Raw genomic sequence first — 21186 nt, 5'->3', positions numbered from 1 at the left:
TATCTTCATTTCAATTATAAAGCAGTTCAATTATAGAAATTTGGAAAATTCTAAAAAGCATGAATGAGAAACCAAATCATCTTATGATTCTACTATCCAATAGTAAACACTTAAGATATTGTTTATTCATTTTCTTACAAACATTCTAAACACTTCATACACTCAAAAATCACCTAGCAAGCTTTTCTTCATGATTTCACCAATAGTAGATTTCAGAGTTAGCAGTGATCCATTCATATAATCTTTTTGTTGGGGGGGGAGTGGTATCTAAGTTTATTTATTTGTTTATTTAATGGAGGTACCAGGGAATTAAACACAGGACCTCATGCATGCTAAGCATGCACTCTACCACTAAGCTATACCCTCCCCCACACCATTCATATAATCTATTAATTATTTTAGAGAGCCATAATAGCAAACTGGTGGATGCCACTTAAACACCTAGATTCATCATACATTGTATAAGTGAGGGGCATTGTAACAGAGTTGTTATGATCTTTAAAAATTAGATTCCACCTCTGGCAAAGGTAGAGTAGCTCCCATTGAGCAAACTGTTTCACAGGTGACAATGATAAAATATGGACAAAATGTCAACAATTATCTAAAGGCATGGTAATATGACCAAAAGCAATAAAAAACTGGAGGGGATCAGAAAAATTAATTGATAAAGATAATGACATTAAGTGAATTTCCAACTAGTTTTTAACTAAATGGTGCCATGCTGGTTGATTAGAAACAAGATAAAAACTTGCAGTCTTACTAGCTTAAAATACTAATGTTCAATTAGCCTAAAAATTATAGATAAATAGACAGGGAGGAACGAAAAGCTGATGGGACAAAACACAAAGCAAACTGTAATACGGTAAGAATAAGTAGAGCCAATAGTTACACTAAATATAAAATGGTTAAAATCTCCAACTAAAGGCAGAAATTTTCAGGATGGATAATAAAAAACAAAACCCAAATAAATGTTTTCTAAAAGAAATTTAAAGACATGACTAGGTTGAAAGGGATAAGATGGAATATTATATAAGCCACACAAATAATCAAAGAAGGTTGAAGTGGCTATATTAATAGCAGATGAAACAGTCTTCAAGACAAAGGAAATTAACAAAGATAGGAATAATTCATAATAACAAAAGGATCAATTATTAAGAAGATAAAACAATAAAAGACCTTCAAACACATAAAGTAAAAATTGACAGTTAAATACAGAAATATAAAAATCTACAATCATGGACTATTTAAAACTCCTCTCCCAGAAATTCATAGAACAGCCAGAAAAAAATCAGTAAACTGTAGATCTGAACACTACCAACCTGCCTGCCCTAACTGACATTTACTAGAATATTATATACAATGATTGCTGGAATATCCATTCTTTTTGTGTACACATAGTATACATATCAAAATAGATCATCATATGCTGAGCCATAAAACAAGTTATAATAAATTTTAAAAGATTGAAATCTTAAAAAAGTATCTCCTCTGATAACAATGAAATGAAATTAAAAATCAATAATAAGAAGACATATTTCCAAAAATGCAAATATTTGAAATTCACATGACATGTTTAATTAGCCCAGTGGGTTAAAAAAGGAAATCACAATGGAAATTGGAAAATATTTCAAACTAAATGATAATGAAAAGCACATATCAAAATTTATGAGATGTGTCTAAAATAGTGCTTAGAGGAAAAGTTACAGTTCTAAATGCATATGTTAGAAAAGAAATTGTAAAAATAGTAACTTAAGTTTCCAAGTTAAAAAGCTGGATTAAGAAAAGCAAAGTAAACTCAAAATAAGTGGGAAAAGGGAAATAATAAAAATAAGAGCAGGAAGCAGTGAAATAGGAAACAACAGAAAAAAACTGACAAAGCCAAAAACCAGCTCTTTAAAAAGAATAACAAAAGTGATAAACTCCTAGTTAGACTGATGAAGAGAAAAAAAAGACAACACAAGTTAACAGTGTTGAGAATAAAAGAGGGTGTATCAGTATAGATCTTAAAGAATTAAATGGATAATAAGGAAACAATGAATATCTTTATGCCAATAAATTCAACAACTTATATGACATAGACATAACCTTTGAAAAATATAATGTACTCTACTGACAAAAAAATCAAGCAGAAAATCTGAATAGTCCTTTACTTGAAAAAACTGAATTTTTAAATAAAAAACCTTTCTGCAAAGAAAGCTCTAGGCCCACATGATTTCACTGATGAATCCTATCAAACATTTAAAGAAATAACCCCTGGCAGATGTAAATTCTTTTAGGAAATGTAGCAGGAGAGAACACTTCCCAAAAAAATAAAATAAATGGTAGCTATTTTGAAAGTAGGGCAATATAATTCTAAACCGAGAAAGCATTCAACATTTGACCCTAAAACAAAGTTAAGAAAATATCTGTCTTAGTCCATTTGGGCTGCTATAACAAAATATCACAGACTGAGTAGCTTATAAATGACAGAAATTTATTTCTCACAGTTCTGCGGGCTGGGAAGTCCATCAGTATGCCAGGATGGTCACAGTCTGGTGAAGGCCTTTTTGGCTGATAGCTGGTGACTTTGCTGTGTCCTCACATAGTGGAAGGGGGTAAGGAGCTCTCTGGGATCTCTTGACCTAAGTACTTCCCCAAAGCCCCATCTCCTAATATCATCTTCTCTCAGGGTTAGGATTTCAACATACAAATTTGGCAGTGGGAACCCAAACATTCAGACCACAGCAGTATCCTTTTCAGTTCATAGGTCAACAGCAGGAAAAGGTATAAGGAGAGGTAGCTGCATGGTTTAATATTTTATGCTTTTCTTTTGGATTCTGAAAGATAACGATTATTTTTCTTTCAGACATTGACTAAGTAATATATGCACATAGTAAAGAAAACAAAAATAACAACAAAAGCTTGAACAATTACACGGATGCAAACTGTGAAAGGGACTATTCTTCCTCCCCTTCACCTACCATCCTCCAGTCTCCATTTTCTTTCCCCAAAAGTAATCAGTTTTCAATTTCTTTTCAGTCTTTACAATAATATCCTCTGCATACATAAGTATATGTGTATGTATCAATATATATGCCTATCCTTTAAATTTTTTTTTTTAAATTGAAGTATAATTGACCTACAACATTCTGTTTTAGGAGCAGAATATAGTGATTCAATTTATCTATACATTACAAAATGATAAACTACAATAAGTCTAGTGACCATATCTATCACCATACAAGGTTATTACAATATTATTGACTATATTCCTCATGTTGTACATTTCACCCCATGACTTATTTATTTTGTAACTAGATATTTCTACCTCTTAATCTCCTTCACCTATTTCACTCACCCCCTCCACTCACATCCCCTCTGGCAACCACCTGATTGTTCTCTGTATCTATGAGTCTGTATGTATGAGTTTGTTTGTTTATTTGTCTTCTGTTTTAGATTCTATATATATATATATGAAATCACAACATTTCACTTAGCATAATACTTCTAGTTCCATCCATGGTGTCACAAATGACAAGATTTCATTCATTTATATGGCTGAGTAATATTCCATTGTATATAGATACCATATCATCTTTATCCATTCATCTATTGATGGGCACTTAAGTTGCTGCAATATCTTGGCAATTGTAAATCATTCTGCAAAGAACATGTATCTTTTCTAATTATTGTTTTTGTTTTCTTCAGAAAAAATGCCCCTAAGTGGAACTGTTAGATCATATGGCAGTTCTGTTTTTAATTTTTTGAGGAATCTCCATACTGTTTTCCATAGTGATTACACAAATTTACATATCCACCAACAGTGCATGAAGGTTCCCTTTTCTCCACATCCTCACCAACACTTGTCATTTGTTGTCTTTTAGATAATAGTCATTCTGACAGGTGTAAGGTGATAACTCGTGGTTTTGATTTGTATTTCCTTGATGATTAGTGATGTTGAGCAACTTTTCATGTGTCTGTTGGTCATCTACATGTCTTCTTTGGAAAAAATGTCTGTTATGTCCTTTGCTTATTTTTGAATTGGGTTTCTGTGCTTTTTGATGTTGAGTTGCATGAGTTTTTTATATATTTTGGATATTAATCCCTTATTAGATATATTGTTTGCAAATATCTTCTCCCATTCAGTAGGCTGCCTTTTTGTTTTGTTGATAGTTTTCTTCTGTGTGTAAAAGCTTTTTAGTTTGATGTAGTCCCATCTGTTTATTTTTGTTTTGCTTTTTGTTTCTCTTGCCTGAGAGATAGACCCACATATCAGAGACAGATCAAATATTGCTGAGCTGATGTCAAAGAGCACACTGCCAATATTTTCTTCTAAAAATGTTATGGTTTCACATCTTACATTTAAGTTTTTAATCCATTTGAGTTTATTTTTGTATATGGTGTGAGAAAGTAGTCCAGTTTGATTATTTTCATGTAGCTGTCCAGTTTTTTTGACACTGGTTATTGAAGAGGCTGTCTTTTCTCTATTGTATATTCTTGCCTTCTTTGCCATAGATTAATTGAAAATAAAAGCACTGGTTTATTTCTGGGCTCTCCATTCCATTCCATTGATATATGTGTCTGTTTTTATACCAGTACCATACTGTTTTGGTTACTTTAGCTTTGTAGTATAGCTTGAAATCAAGGAATGTGTTATCTCCAGCTTTCTTCTCCTTTCTCAAGATTGTTTTGGCTATTCAGGTCTTTAGTGTTCCCATACAAATTTTACAATTATTTGTTCTAGTTCTGTGAAAAATGCCATTGGTATTTTGATAAGACTGAAGAATATGTAGATTGCCCTGGGGAGTATGGTCATTTTAACAATATTAATTCTTCCAATCCATGACTATGGTACATTTTTCCATTTGTTTGTGTAATCTTCAGTTTCTGTTATCAGTGTCTTACAGCTTTCCAAGTACAGGTCTTATACCTCCTTGGTTAGATTTAGCCTAGGTATTTTATTCTTTTTGATGTAGTTATAAATGGGATTGTTTTCCTAATTTCTCTGATATTTCATTGTTAGCATATAGAAATGCAGCAGATCCCTGTATATTAATTTTGTACCCTGAAACTTTACTGAATTCATTTAGTAGTTTTTTGGTAGTCTTTAGGAATTTCTATATAAAGTATCATGTCACCTGCAAACAGTGAAAGTTTTACTTCTCTTTTAATTTGGATTCCTTTTATTTATTTTTCTTGTCTGATTTCTCTGGCTAGGACTTCCAATACTATTTTGAATAATGTGGTGAGAGTGGGCATCCTTTGTCTTGCTTCTGATCTTAGAGGAAGTGCTTTCAGCTTTTCACCATTGAGTATGATGTTAGCTGTGGGTTTCTCACATATGGCCTTTATTATATTGAAGTATGCTCCCTCTGTACCCACTTTGTTTAAAGTTGTTATCATAAATGGATGTTGAACTGTGACAAAAGCTTTTTCTGCATCTATTGAGATAATTCTATGATTTGTATGCCTATCCTTTTAAAAAACTTCCTTAAAATATAAAATAGTTGAAAATATTAAAATATTCTATTTGCTAAAATAATCATTAGATCACTTCCCATTTCTTCTCTGAATTCCTCTCTGTTATACTTTTTAAAACAGTGTTGTGTAGCATGGATATATCTGGGATTTGGCCAGGGGCTACTGAATTGAGGACATCATTTAATTTGGATTTAGGGAAATATATATAGGTGGTTTATAGTCAATTGTGAATAGTTAACTTTTCTTGCTAGTTCCCCCAATGTAGGGAAAGCTCTTAGGAATCCTGCTTCCATCTGTGCTGACTCACCTAGCAAAGCTGCAGAGCCTAGGGTTGTGTTATGATATGAGTGTGTCCTATGCACTGGAAGTTATGTAGATAGTTGGAGGCAGAGGGGCCAAGCTTGAAATGTACATAGCTAGAAGACAGTTTGTGGGTTTGCTTTCCAATAATCAGAAATAGAAAATTGTAAAGGAAGAAAACACAGGGGGAAAAGTACTATAGAAGGGTCCCAGGCAGTTAATAAAAATATTGTATTATTTCTCTGGATTCTATTTGTGGAATTATTTTTTTTAAACATTTGTAAATTTGTAAAATTTTAAAGTTATCATTTGTTCTGATTTCTTTTCTCATTCTAAGTAAACATTCATTTTCTTAACCAATTTTTAAATTTAGAATTTCAAATTATTTTAAAGAGGAAACCCCAAACTGTATAAGCTACCAGCTATATAGAAATTGGATCTGTCCCTGTTTAAATTGGAGGAGAAAGTTGGGAAGAAGATCAGGGTCAAGGGCAGGATACAGATGCTGCTTAATTCTAGACTTTAAGGGCAAGTAGATATAAGACAGAAGCTAAAATTTAAATATCTAGGAGCAGAATAAAAAATAAAATGTATAATTTCTAAACTACTAAAACAAGAAAGCATGCAAGCTTGATTAATTCAACAAAAGTCAAAAAAGAAAAATAGTAAATAATATAAAAGAAAATAGCAGAAGTAAGTATAATCACAATAAATATATGTAAGTTGAATCCCCCCTAATTAAAAAAAAAAAAGGCTTTATCTAATTGGGTTTTAAAAATCCAGTCATGTGATTTTTTTCAAAAGAGTGAAGGAAAGTGGACTTTTAAATTATGTTAGAACAAATTTGTATCAGAACCACCTAGAAACTGGATAACAGAATCACATAGAGTAGTCATTACATTAGAATCAAGGGGTAGACTTTGGGATAAAGGGCTTTCTTTATTCAGGACCCTAGAAAGTTAAGCAAAATTGTTTGGTATATCTGGGTGCTGACAGTTGTGACTGCACCTGGAGAAAGAAAGAATACAGATGAACAGGATAGAAGGTACATTTACTTCTGCTCTTCACCATTTGCATTTTTGTACTCTTTTGAATTTAATTTCTTAATTTATTTATTTTGATTTTCTTACCAATTGAGTGTATCATTCACTCAAATAATATGTTTAATAGAATATTTTGGGGAAGCCATCACACATTTAGAATTATGTGATTTATGACAAAGGTGCAAGTCAGTGGAGGAAAGGACAATCTCTTGAAAAAGTGGTTCTGGATCAATTGAATAGACAATGAATTGACAAAGAACTTATATCCAAAATATACAAGGCACCACTATAAATAAGAGAAAGACAACTGAATTTTTTGAGAAATGGGCAAAAGATCTGAATAGGCATTTCATAAGTCTAGATATCGAAAGAGTCAACAAGGATTTGAAAAAAGATTCAGTATTATTCACGGAGAAAATGCAAATTAAAACCATAATCAGATACCACTACACACTAAAATTTTCAAAATTGGATACTGCTACTCTTATACATTGCTGGTTGCGTATAAATTGGGACAACTCCTACTGTTACTCTCCCTTACACCTACCAGCAAATTCTCATCCTGCAACAAACTCCTTTGCTCATCAGAAGGTGATAGATTTTTCTCACATGTAGTTTTTCCTTTCTAGTTCAGCTGGAAATATCAAGCACGTAATAATAGTTAAGTCCATAAAGCTGTACCATCTCCTTCATTATCTATTCATCCCATCTTTACTTTCTTTATGTTCCTTGGTTCCTTATTAGAAGACAAAGGGACCTGTGTTTCCACACTTATTAATGGATGGGGTCTCAATCTATCATACACAGTTTAACAGGTAAATGGTTTATGCACAGATGAGTGAATTCCTGGAGAGAGGACACATGGAGAGCTCCTCAAAGACAGAAAACCTAAAAATTTTGTATTAGCCTTAAGGTGTTCTATACATACTAATCACTCTATAAGTGAGGAATGAATTGAGCATGATTATGGTAAGAAAAAAGCTGATGACCAGGATATTTAAGAAAGTGAAGTTGTTCTCACATTCCAGGCATGACAGGGGAATGACTCTTATTTCGTCTATGCCATTTTCATTCTATCTCATGATACAGGAACATATTTTCTATCTTCTATGTAGATGCCTAGAACCATGAATGAAAAAAAAATCCACTTTCTCTTTTTCCTCATAGTCATCACACATTGAAATCACCGTATTCTATGGCCACAGATTTCCCTCTACTGTCTCTTCAAATGTAACCTGTACTCTTCCAATCTGTTCTCTCCACAGCACTCCTGCAATCAAATCAGAGCTTTCGGGGGCTAGTGTTACCTCTTGGTCCCAGTGCTTTCAAAATTCACTTTCAGGAAAAAGAACTGATAGAGAATTCACTTTTTTCTATGGGTAACTGCTTTAAGGAATTATTGTTTAAAATGCAAACAAATGAATTTCTAATGGTGAACTTTTAAGGTCTGACAAGCTGGTAGAGGAATGGAGGTTAGTTTTTAGGCTAGTAACCCCTCTGACCTTGCCTCTGCTCCTTGTAACTACAATAATCTCTTTTCCAGTAAAGCTAGCTCTGTTTTCAACAGACTACAAAGTATAACTGTCTGATCTGCCCTTAGTCCCATGTAACTTTGATCTGTTTTCTTTCAGAGGTATTGCCTTCTCAAAAAGTCAGGAGGAACTGGCAAGAAGTTGAAAAGAATTTTATTTTTCCTCCAGACTAAAATGACCTAAGTTGTAAGGACTGGGTGATGTCAGTTTCTCTGGAAAGAACAGTGTTGTTTTTCATGGTTGGTAGTAAACAAAGAACAGAATACATCATTTGTAACACTCACCTAAAACAACCCTTTGGTTTATGATCTATTGCCCAAGTTAATGGCAGCTTACAAGGGACCTATCTGTAGGTGGGGACGCTAAATATAATAAAATGCCAGCATTCACAACTTCTGTATAAAGGATTAGCAGCTACAAGATCCAACCATAGCTGCTTTTGCACTGAGCGTGAATATTTCCAATGTCAAGTAAGAAAAGACATCATTTCAATAGTTTATAACATATGGTGTTCAAAAGGTACAAACCTGCAGCTTTAACATTTTAAAGTCAGTGATTCAAAGTATGGAAGGTCCATAGTCCCCATAGGCCAAAGAGATCAATTGTATTGCATATTATGTTAATAACTTCTTGCCATTATTTGCAGTGAAAGTAAGTAACCAATGCAAAAAACTCAGAAACAGATGGTGGGTTCAATTCCTTTTGGTACATAAATTGTGCCCTAGTAAAAGATAGCTATAGAACTCTGCAAATTCTCATATAATTCAAACACTGCTTTCTTTGTCTTTTTGTATAAGTAGTAAATTACCAAATAAACACCAGTGATATGGGCGTTAACATTAGCATCCTTATACCTCAATCAAAACTGGACAGCTCAAAAAGATTTATAAATTCTGCCTTCAATTTGTGTCTTAGACATAGTTTCTTATTTTTACATAGACACCTGAAATCTGTTATCCATAAGAAAAGCATGAACTTATCCATGGAACTGGTGACCACAGCCTAAGGAACTAGCATGTCAAAATGACTAAGTATATTAATAACAATAATAATAATTGCACTTGCCATACATAGTGCTTAATGTGTCAGGAATGGCTTTAAGCCCTTAAATATTAACTCATTTATTCCTTGCAAAACCCTATAAGGTAATTATTATTCCCAATTTACAGAGGAACAATGAGGTAAAATCATTTTTAACGTTACATCGTTAGGAACTGCCAGAATTTGAACTTAGGAAATCTGGCTCTGAAGAACCATTTATCCCCACCTGAGTTCATTCAATTAATTAGTTATTCAGTCTTTAATCAAATATTTATCAAATATGCACTATGTTCTTGGGCTTCAGGGCATATATAAATGAGTTAAACTAGATATAGCACCTTCTCTTATAAAATGTAAGGTCTAGCAGTAAACACAAACATTAATAAAATAATTAAACAAATGTAAAATTGCAATATGACAGGCAAACAAAGGAGGGGTGTATGATGTTATGAGAGTCAGTCAGGGAGACTGGGGGAAGTTTTGCTGAAGAACTGACATATACACTAGATATGAAGGATAGGCAGACTTGAACTAGACAGAGGAAAAGGAAGAGATTTCAAGGCAAAGGAAACACCACATACAAATTCTCTGTTGTGAGTGGGAACAGGAACAGTACTAGTAATTGAGGGAAGGCCAGTGAGGGGCAATCAAAGAGAGTAAGAGGGAGAAGAGTTCAAGACAACACTCAAAAAATTGGTAGACCCAGATCAGACAGGAGTTTGGTAGGCCATGTAGGGCTATATCTTTGCCTTATGATCTTTTCTGAGTACTAAAGGATTTTAAATGGGGGCAGGGGTGGTGGTGGAATTACTTGAATAGATATGTGCTCTAAAAGGATCACTCTAACTGTAACAATGACAATGGGATGGAAGAGGACCAACGGGTATGACTAAATGAGTAAGAAGATTGTTGTAGTGGTCCAGGGTGAGAGATGAAGGTAGTCTGGACTGGATTGATGGTGGTGATAAAGAGAAATGGATAGAGTCAAGCTATCATAGGCAGAAAAATCAATAGGACTCTCTTGTAAAATTATCTAAGTCAACTTGGTCACGCACAACTATTCTGTTCTTTTTGACAGATAAAAGTAGCCACCAATTTTTGAGATAAATGAAGGTGGTAGTTACTCTGACATAGCTTTGTTGCTAGGTTATAATGCAAGCAAGTCTTAGACCAAATTCTGCCATACAGACATTTAAAAAAATAAATAGCTATTAGCAAGGAGGCTTAATATACAACTGTTCATAGAATCTCTTCTGCAAGTTCAGCTAAGTTCCAGCTGTCTATGCTTTTATGTACTATGATGTATTAGTTATCCATGGCTGCATAACAAATTACCCCAAAATTTAGTGACTTAAAATAACAATAAATATTTATTATCTCATAGTTTCTGTAGATCAGGGATAAATCCAGTTGGCTAGGGAGATTTGGGTCAGAATCTCTCATGAGTCAAGACGTTGGCTGAGGCTGTTGTTACCTGAAGGTTTGACTATGCCTAGAAGATCTGCTTCCAAGATGGCTCATCCACAGAGCAGGCAAGTTAGTGTTGACTACTGGCAGGAGACCTGAGTTCCTCCCCATCAGGACCTCTCCATAACAGCTTCACAACAGGGTGGCTGTCTTCCTCCAGAATAGATAATCCAAGAGAGAAAAAGGCAGAGTCTGCAACAGCCTTTAAGATTTAGCCTTGGAAAGCATTATCCTCATTGCTAGAATATCTTATTTACACAGGTCATCTCTATACAGTGTAGGGGGGAGAAGAACTACACAAAGGGATGAATACTAAGAATCGCTGGTATTAAGGGCATTAAGGATCAGTTTAGAGACTGGCTACCACATATGACTGCAACATGGGTAGATGCAGTGATATTTAGAGGCAGGGTTCAGGAAACCAGAATCTACTGGACATTCTACTGGATACAGGACATTTTAGGGATCAAATCTTGGGCCCTTTCCTTAGGATAGAGATTGTGGTGCTTGCTAGATTTTTATACCCTCTTCAGCAAAAGTGGAATGTCTAAAATATATTAGCCAATCCACATACCTTGAACAACACTAATTTCACCGAGAACTGATTGCGAATATTCATTATGCTAATTAGCAAAATTCTGGTGTTGGTTGGTCCAAGATAACGATGACTAAAGCACTAGTCACAGCTTCCTCTGGAGTGTGGTCTTTTGGCTAACTGCCAGCTGATCATACTTGGGAGTGTTAGTTCCTTATTATGGCAAACAACAGCACTTATGATGTAGCCTGAATTAACACACATATATATACACACACATATTATATTATCTGTGCTCATTTAATGTAAATGACAGACATCATAATACCATCCATGATTTAGATGGTGCAGCCCATGAAAAAAGGAACTAAATTGGCCAGTGAGAATCATTGAATGGGGCTGATCATACTCGATAGAGTAACTTCCAGTGGAAATTGTTGAATGGGCATTAGCAAAGCATTTCTGGGATTGAGGTATGTTGCAGAAAGCACCTATATTGATTTTTATTCTTGAAGACAAAGTATTTAAAATTATATTATTGGCTTATTTTGATTACATTTGTTAATTTCAAAGCACCAGGGACGTGTGCCTGGCACATATTAAAGCTGTCAGTAAATGTGATGATGATGATGGTGGTGGTGATCATCTCAGTGTCAGATAAATGCCTCTTCATGATTATCAGGTGTACTGGACACTGAGGTAGATCCCACTAACACCAGATTCTGCTTCAGGACTGAAGGACTTCTTGTCCAGCTGCTGGGAATGCTGTGGCTCACAGCTCTCAAGATGTCAGCTCCATCCAGAAATTGCCTTATCCAAGGTCACACCCACTTCTTAAGGGCAATTTTTATCCAATGACTGGTCACTGATGGGTATACAGAGGCCCAGCACCCTTGCCTCAACCTGGAACACTTCTTAAAAGCCACCCTGGCTTCAGAGCCACCCACAGTATTGGTTTAGTGTCAGTTTCAGAAGAAGCCCAACTTCTCCCTTTACCCAATCCTGCATTTCACCACAAGTGTTAATTTCAAGAAAACCCCCTAATAAATCTTCCTGTATGCAAATCTCTGTTTCAGGGTATGCGTCAGGCTAGAAACATCAGTGGTTATTTAGTGAATTAAAAGACTGCATAAACAAATGTATCCTTTTTTATTGGTTGGTACTGATTAGCACAGGGTGTTAAGTTTGAGATATAGGTATAGACAATTAAAAATATTGTTCACTTAGATTAGAAATTTGAGATCTTAAGTTGGTAGTAGACACTACTAGATTAAGTTATTAGTTGAAGTGCTAATTGTGTTAAAATATTTTCGTATTGGAAAAGCTGTGTATATATATACATGTAACTATCATCTGATATATGGAAAACACAAAAGGCCATGAAAACCTTTAACACAGGAAAAGTTAGCATATAGATTCTATTTGTCAGGATAGGCTAGGGGAGGCTGTGGTAATGAACTATACCGAAATCTCAGAGACTTATCACATAAAAGTTTTTTACTCAGGAAAATCTGCTAGGAGTCTAGTTTCTCCAGGGCAGCCCTTCATGTAGTGGCTGAACGTTGAGACACTTCCTTTCTCTGGTATCTCCAACTAAATGATGCCTCAGGGTTCTCAGTGCCAGGAAAGACAGCATGGTGAATCATGCACTGACTCTTAAATGCTTTGGCCTGGAAGTGACGTCTCATCTCTGGTCACTGTTTATTGGTAGAACTAGTCACACAGCCCTGCCTAACTTGCAGAACTAAGAAATGTAACTTTTTACATATCCAGAAAAAAGAAGAGAATTGAAAATACTGAACATTGGTAATGTCAGTCACAAAAGCAGACTTATACTGTCTGAGAGACACTACTACTTTGGTATTCATAAGGATCATCTTATTATAGATATTTACTCTTAGGACAAACTCTCTGTATAGCCCTTATCCTAGGATAGAAATTAATTTTAAGCTTTTGTGTTTATTTTACAATTTGATTGGAAGTAAATTTAGTTAAGTATAAACAGAATCAACAGCTAAAGTAGAACCTGGCAAGGTGCAGTCTCTTTACTCATAAGATAAATAGTGAAAAATGGATCAGTTTTGAGTGAGCTATGAAAATTTATGTAAAAATCTTTTTCCAGAGGCTTCCTTGAAGATGTGATTGTAAAATTTAAAAACAAGAATAAAGTATAAATTAAAGTGAGACTTGCCTGAATTTACTTTCACATTTGACCACTTATTCCTTCAAAGAAAAAGAGTAAAATAACTGTCAAGTAAGTAAACCTCACACCCTTATTTCTATGGCACTCTTCAATAAAGTATTTCATATGAAAAACATTCCATATTGATTATAAAACAGTTTAAAGCTAAATGTTAAAAAGTCAATGTAAATAAAAAGTGAATAATGATACAAATTTTCTTGCTTTCCAGAACCTTGAAGATAAACGTAATTTTTTTTTTTTTGGTGTATAGTTCTATAAAATTCTATCACCTGTCATAAATTAATACAGTGATCACTACAATTAGGATATGGAATTATTCTACCATCCCAAAGTAACTTACTCTTGCTGTACCCTTACAGTCACACCCTCCCCAACCCTAACCCCTGGCACCACTTGTTTTCTATCACTATAATTTTGCCATTTTGATAATGTTATATAAATGGAATCATACCATATATAAACATTTTGAGATTAGTTTTTCATTCAACGCAGTGGTCTCAAGATCCATGTAAATTGTTGCACGTATCAAGTTTGTTCTTTTTCATTGCTGAGTAGTATCCCATGATAATAAGGATGTCCCACGATTTATTCATTCACTCATTGGAGGGTACTGGTTGTTTCCAGTTTTTGGCTATCACAAATAAAGCTGATTTGAATATTTATGTGCAGATTTTTGTATGAATGTTAAATTTTCATTTCTGAAAATATCCAATAGTTGCATTACTGGGTTTTATGATAAGTATCTATTTAACTTTATAAAAAAAAACTATCAAACTATTTCCTAGAGTGGCTGTACCATATTTTACACTCCCTTCAGCAAAGTACAAGAGATACAGTTGCTCCACATCCTGTCAGCAGTTGGTATCATCAGTATTTTTTATTTTAGCCATTCTAATGTAGTGCTATCTCATTGTGGTGTTAATTTGTATTTTCCTAATGGCCAATGATATTGAACTATAAAGATGTCTTGCATAGAGTTTTGCATTTTTACAAATAGTTTTTCAAACATCTAAATTAATTCTATCAAGAATAGTGTGATGTATTTCAAGTGATAAAAGACTGATATCAAATAAATCTGGAAAAGACAGCCAAATGTAATGACACCAATGCAGAATCAAAACAATTTACAAGTCAAAAGGAACCTGGAGGTAATGTAGTCAGACCTCTCCATTTTACAGAGAACTTCATCCCAGAAAGCTGGAATCATACCAAAAACCACACTTCTGCTGCTTGAATCTCTTCTATAATGTCCAATCAAGGAAGTGACAATTTTTGCTTGAATCCTTCAAGTGACTGGAAATTCACTCATTTTTTTTTTGCCCCATTCTGTTAGGAAGTGTTTCCTGACACTGGGCTGAAATGGCCAATAAACAAGTAAACAGTCTGTGTTTTGACGTTGACCTGAAATGGCTTGCTGTAGCTCCTGCCACTGGGTTGAGCTTCACCCTCTGAGACTTCCCTGAGGAATTATGGACCCTTTTCCATATGACAGTACTTCAGACACTTGAAGACAGCCGTCATCCTCTCACATGTATACTTCAGGCTAAACATTCACATTTTCCTCCAATCATTCCTTAGATGAGCTTATTTACCATCCTTCTTGCATGTATGTAAATGGGTCCTAGATTTTTTACGGTGAAAAACGCTGAACAAAGTATTTCTAGTTACGTAGTCAGACTATATACATTTTGCAATTATACATATTCACTGCAGGAAAATGAGATTTCCTTGCTTTTCACTTAGTGTACTTCCTTACATCATTAAAAAAAATTTGTTAAGTGTATTTAAAAACTTTTAGGCTGAAAACTTTTAAAATTGTGTTTCTTTTTTGGATGTGTTACATGCATATGGCACAAAATTCAAAATGTCTAAGAAGGTTTACAATGAAACGTCATGATCCGTAGCCTTCTAGTTGAATATAATACAATGTAATATAATATTGCAGACTCCCTCTTTTTTAAGATGCATAATTCTGATTATGACATTCAATAATATGGCTGTACATATCTTTTTTTAATTGAAGTATAGTTGATTTACAATGTTGTGTTAGTCTCCGGTGTACAGCATGGTGATTCAGTTATACACACAAATACATACATATATATTCTTCTTCACATTGTTTTTTATTATAGGTTACTACAAGATACTGAATATAGTTCCCTGTGCTATACAGTATGAACTTGTTGTTTAACTATTATATATCTAGTAGTCAGTATCTGAAAATCCCAAACTCCCAATCTGTCCCTCCCTCCCCTTTCCTCCCTGGTAACCATAAGTTTGTTTTCCATGTATATAAGTCTGTTTCTGTTTTGTTAATAGTTCATTTGCATCATTGTTTTAGATTCTACATATGAGTGATATCATATGGTATTTGTCTTTTTCTTTCTCGCTTACTTCACTTAGTATGATAATCTCTAGGTCCATCCATGTTGCTGCAAATGGCATTATTTCATTGTTTTTTATGGCTGAGTAGTATTCCATTGTATATAAAGATACTACATTTTCTTTATTCATCCGTTGATGAACATTTAAGTTGCTTTCATGTCTTGGCTATTGAAAATAGTTCTGCTACGAACATTGGGGTGCATGTATCTTTTTGAATTAGTTTTCTCCAGATATATGCCCAGGAGTGGGACTGCTGGATCACATGGTAACTTCATCTTTAGTTTTTAAAGGAATCTCCATACTGTTTTCCATAGTGGCTGCACCAAATTACATTCCAACCAACAGTGCAGGAGGGTTCCCTTTTCTCCATACCCTCTCTAGTATGTATATATCTTTTTAATCATTTATCTTAATTTTTTATTACTATTACTAAAAATGCTGTTATGGACTTCCTTATGTATACTTTACATATTTTAGATCATTTCTTAAAGTAGATGCCTAGAAGAAAATAGCTGCATTGCATAGTAAGACTTATCTATAATAATTTTCCACATGGTTACCATTTCATAAATGAAGTATTTATAGATATACACAAGCAGTATATAAGTGTCCATCTCACCACACTTTTGCAACTGTGGAATACTATTATATATTGATTTTTTTTTTCAAATTTGTTGTCTTGATTTGCTTACCATTGAGAATGAATTTTTTAATATGTTTTTATATCTCTACTGGCTATTTGTGTTGCCTCCTTTGGACGTTTAAGTCCTTGTTAATTTTTAAAAAATCAATTTGTATGAGTTAGAAAAAGAGTATCAGTCCACTGTCATATTCCTGGCAAACATTATTCTTTCTAGCTTTTAAACTCTTAAAGATGTTATATGTATGCTAATGCCAGTCTATTCCAAACAATTAAGTGTAGTTAATTTTTTTTTAATTTTGCTAAATATAAGACCTTACAATGAATATTTATATTGCAATATATTTTATCTTTTTACAAGTCTACTTCACTCACCAGATTTTAAACTCCTGCAGTCCAAGTACAATACCTTAATCATCTTTCTAAAACCTAACATAGACATTTACAGAGAATAGATAATCCCTAAATTTGATATCTAAATGAGTGAATAAATTTAAAAATTCTATTTTGTTGGACCCTGCTTGCATGGTTACATATTCCCAAAATTTCTGAATTCTAATTATTACTACCTAGAATTTAGCCCAGAGTAAACATCAAACTGTTCTAAGGTTTGCAAAACCTCCTACTGTTTCTAACTTTGAATTAGGTAAAAATTTGATAAATATGGGTTCCATATCTTTTCTCAAGTCAGTGAACTACAGTGTTGACCCACATAGGGACTGTGTGGTTCTACACTGAAAACCTTCACAGTGGCTGACTGCCATCCAGGATCAGTACTCTTTGGGTATTAAGTCCCTCCCTGAAGGTACGATCATCTAGCCTTTTTCCTCCCAAACTTACTGGTTAAGTATATGATGAAAAATGTCAGTAATGTCTGTTAGGCACAGATAAATATTGTCTACTTCATTTTATTGGTGCACTGGTCTAGTAATCCTGTCAGGAAGAAAATAAAATTAGGCAAATACATTCTGGTTGGTAAATCCATACTGTATTTGACTGATTACTGTTTTCTCTTAAAGATGATCCCAGAGCATCCTTTTACTAATTCCTTTTAGATTCTTGCCTAAGATCAAAGTAGTCCTGGTGGGGGGTTAGAAGTGTTAGGGACTCTCAGTTGAATGAATAAAGTCCTAGTCAAGTAAAGAGTGAAAGGAGGGTTTCCAAATGATATGGATTTCCATTCTATATCACCAGAACCCCTTTAGTTGTCCATGATCTTTTCTGTATTTCTGAGGGCTTGAGACTGCCAAGGAATATTGAAAAAATACGTTTTCCTATGAGTAGTTTGGATAGGATTGAGTGAAGTGAAGACAATCTTAAAAGCTAAGATGACACAGACAGCGGTTACTCCTGGTACAGATCAAGGGAGTGGGGAGTGGAAAGCATTTGTCAAACCGACGCTCTTTCTGATGACATGAAATACTCTTTGGGGGAACTCTGAGTATTAAATCGGCTACCACATGGCCTTCTGGTTCTGGCAAAGCATGGTAACCCTGTTAGGTCTCTTTCGATCTCTTGACAACCTCTGTCAAAGCTGAGACTAGGGGTCTGTATTTTGCTAACTCCACCCTGTTTCACATATTCCCTCCAAGGAATCCCTCAGACCTTCTTCACCCACCACCATCCATTTCATTATCCTCCAGTCCCTCCAACCCTGGAGAACCTCACCTACCAGAGATATTACTAGATTCTCTTTAACTCTGTGTATTCCCTTCATAGGGTTACAGTAACAGATTACCACAAATTGGTGGCTTAAACTACAGAAATGTATTCTCTCATAATTCAGGAGTCTGAGATCAGGGAGTTGGCAGGGCCGCACTTCTGGAGGACCTAGGGGAGGGTCTGAGTTTTGCCTCTTCCAGCTTCTGGCACCTGTGAGCATTCCTTCACTTGAGGCTGTGTTACTTCAACCTTAGCCTCATTGCCTCCTCTTCTCTGTGTCTTCTTCTCTTCAGTTTGTCACATAAAGATTGTTGTCACTGGATTTACAGCAGGTGATCCAGAGTGACTGATCTCATCTCAAGATCCTTAATTACATCTGCAAAGACCCTTTTTCCAAATAAGGTTCCAGGGATTGGAACATGGACATATCTTTTTGGGTGCCACCATTCAAGCCACAACATCTTGCTTAAGGATACAATTTTTTTTCCTTCCTTTTTTTCAAGCTTTACCTCTTGAAGCTCTGAAGAAAACTGTTCTTTGTCACCTTAGCTTTTAAGATTGTATCTTCACTTTAAGCACTTCTTTGGAAAATTCAATCTGTTCCTTTGTTTCAGTTGCTTTTTTTTTGTTTTTGGAATTCCCCCTTCCCTGGGCAAGTGAATACTACATCAATGGGAGGGAACATCCCAAATAATTTCCCAGGTTTTAATTTCTGCTTTTCACCCCGAAGGCAGACATTTGCCCATGTTTAGTGTTCTAGCACCTATTCTGGTTTCTGTAATTCCTCAAAGATGGGGACAGCTGTTCTCAGGTCTCATTTGCACCCTTCCTATCTTCCCTCAAGAACCTGCAATATAAGCCACTCATATCAGATGATAAATTCTAAACTGGAACTGTTACCTAACTGTTACTTTCTTAGAGTTCCTTCTATTTGGAAAGAGTATTGTTTCCTGTCACTATTTATACTAGTCTTTTGAGTAATATTATTACGTTGCTATTTATTGAGTCATTACTATGAGCCTGGTTCAGTCTCATTACTCAGAACAATCCTATAAAAGATACAGTTATCTCCATTTTACAGATGGGGAAAGAGAGACCCAGGGAAATGTAACTGAAAAGTGCTGAAACAGAGAATTAAACCCAAGCTTGCCTGACGCCACAGACATACATAGTTCTTCCTACTATGTCAACCTGCTTCTCAAGTTTCCTTCGCAGAGAATGAAGCAAAATAATATGTAAGGAATCTGTTTTCTCTGTCAACTCTAACCTTACACCAGAAACTGTAAATGGGCTTTTCCCTTCCTTGATCATCTTCTGGATCTGAACAGAATTTTTAAAAGCTCGTTCTCTGTCCTCTCTTAGCATTTTTTGCAAGTCACACCTCATTTGGGAGCTTCAGGTTTCTAGACACTATGCTTTAGGGCCCATGTTACCTTCTTATAATTATCCTTGGTATGTGGTTGTTTTCTCCCAAGGTTTCTGTCACTTCCAATTAGCCAAGCAATTCCTCCTTGTTGGTCAGAATTAGGTTCCCCAGTTGCTCTGCTGGGACATCAAATCATGAGAAAGACAAATCAAAAACTTGTCAGATGTTTTGCTTTTAGCCCAATGAAACTTTTAAAAGGTATCCAGCTATTTGAATTTTCTTTTTTGATTGTTGCATTGCTACAGGTATTGACCAATATTATACTGCAGGGCACTGTGGTATCAATAATGAATTCTTTTACGAATAATTGCATGTGACAGTACATGTTTGGAGCCAGTTTTAAACCTCTCAAATAAAACACTCTAAAGCAGTTCCAGGCTTCCCCTTGTCTATGTGTACACCTAGTCATTCTAAAACATCCTGTTTCTCATCTCCCCCTCAAGTTCATCACATAGAGAAATATTTTTTATCTCTAATAAACTAATTCACTTGTGTATCTCATTTTGAGTGTAATCCCAAACCAGAAAGTGAGAGATAAGGTGTGGAGTATGACCTCCCTGAAGTAAAACATGTCAGGAAGTCTATGAAGTAAGGTCATAAAACAGCGAGCTATGAATTTTGACGAGAAAAAAAAAAAAACCTGTACCTTAATTTTTGCTAACCTCTAAGTGAAATTTGGCATTTCTTTCAATTGTGAAAATAGGCAATAAACCAGTATTATTAGAAGTACCAGTGACTCTCACCAATAAAAATCGATATTTTCCCATCAAATTACTATAGTTGTAGAAATCTCAAGAGACAGTTACTGTTCACTATTTAAAAGTTATAGATATTATTAGGCCCTCTACTAGATTTTGGTTTTCAATGCATTAATAAAGAAGCACATGTAAAGCACACGTATGTTGAATAGCCTGAATTACTGTATTTTAGTGTAGTTGGTTTCATTCATGTTCCTGTGCATATTTTATGCATTAAAAACATGATTCTAAAAAGGGTTTTATAGGCTTCACCAGACTGCCAAAGGGATCCACAGCACACAAAAAAAGATTATCTATTATGGATTCTGCATTGTGGTTAAGAGCATGTAGTCTTCTGTCACATTGCTTGGATTCAGATTCTGCTCTGTCACGGTATGACTTTGGCTAAGATATACATATGTTTGTGCCTCAGATTCTTCATGTGTAAAATAGAGAGAATAATACCTACCTAAAAATCTTGCTATTATGATGAAGTAATACCCATAAGGGCTTACCACAATGCCAGGCATGTATTGAGAGTAAATTATTTATCTCCACATCCATCCAGAAGATAAGGGTTTAATTCAAATCCTATTTACATTCTCTAAATACAAATTTTTATTTATTACCATGTTGTACTGGCTAAAATTTAAAATTATATTTAAAAATACTGGCTGGTTTCAAACGGGTATTTGTAAAATATATGTGTGATATAAGGAAAAATGATACAATAGAGATCCATATGCCCTCCATCC

At 34.7% G+C, this 21186-nt stretch overlaps 1 long non-coding RNA gene across 12 annotated transcripts in view; it reads right to left on the bottom strand.

The window, feature by feature from the left end:
• The window catches only part of LOC105074783 (uncharacterized), a 58587-nt gene that overhangs the window by 28196 nt on the left and 9205 nt on the right, over positions 1 to 21186 (bottom strand). For 11 of the 12 annotated variants that reach the window (XR_012505504.1, XR_012505502.1, XR_006727419.2 and 8 more), the window contains exon 3: positions 19702 to 19810. This is a non-coding gene — a long non-coding RNA (uncharacterized LOC105074783). Of the gene's footprint in view, positions 1 to 19701; positions 19814 to 21186 lie in introns of all 12 variants that reach the window. The other variant, XR_006727416.2, reaches the window with a different exon arrangement.

This window comes from Camelus bactrianus, chromosome 3 (assembly GCF_048773025.1).
Source record: "Camelus bactrianus isolate YW-2024 breed Bactrian camel chromosome 3, ASM4877302v1, whole genome shotgun sequence".
NCBI classification, from domain to species: Eukaryota; Metazoa; Chordata; class Mammalia; order Artiodactyla; family Camelidae; genus Camelus; species Camelus bactrianus.
The sequence above is the reverse complement of the archived record's forward strand: the minus strand, read 5'-3'. Positions and strand labels throughout refer to the sequence as shown.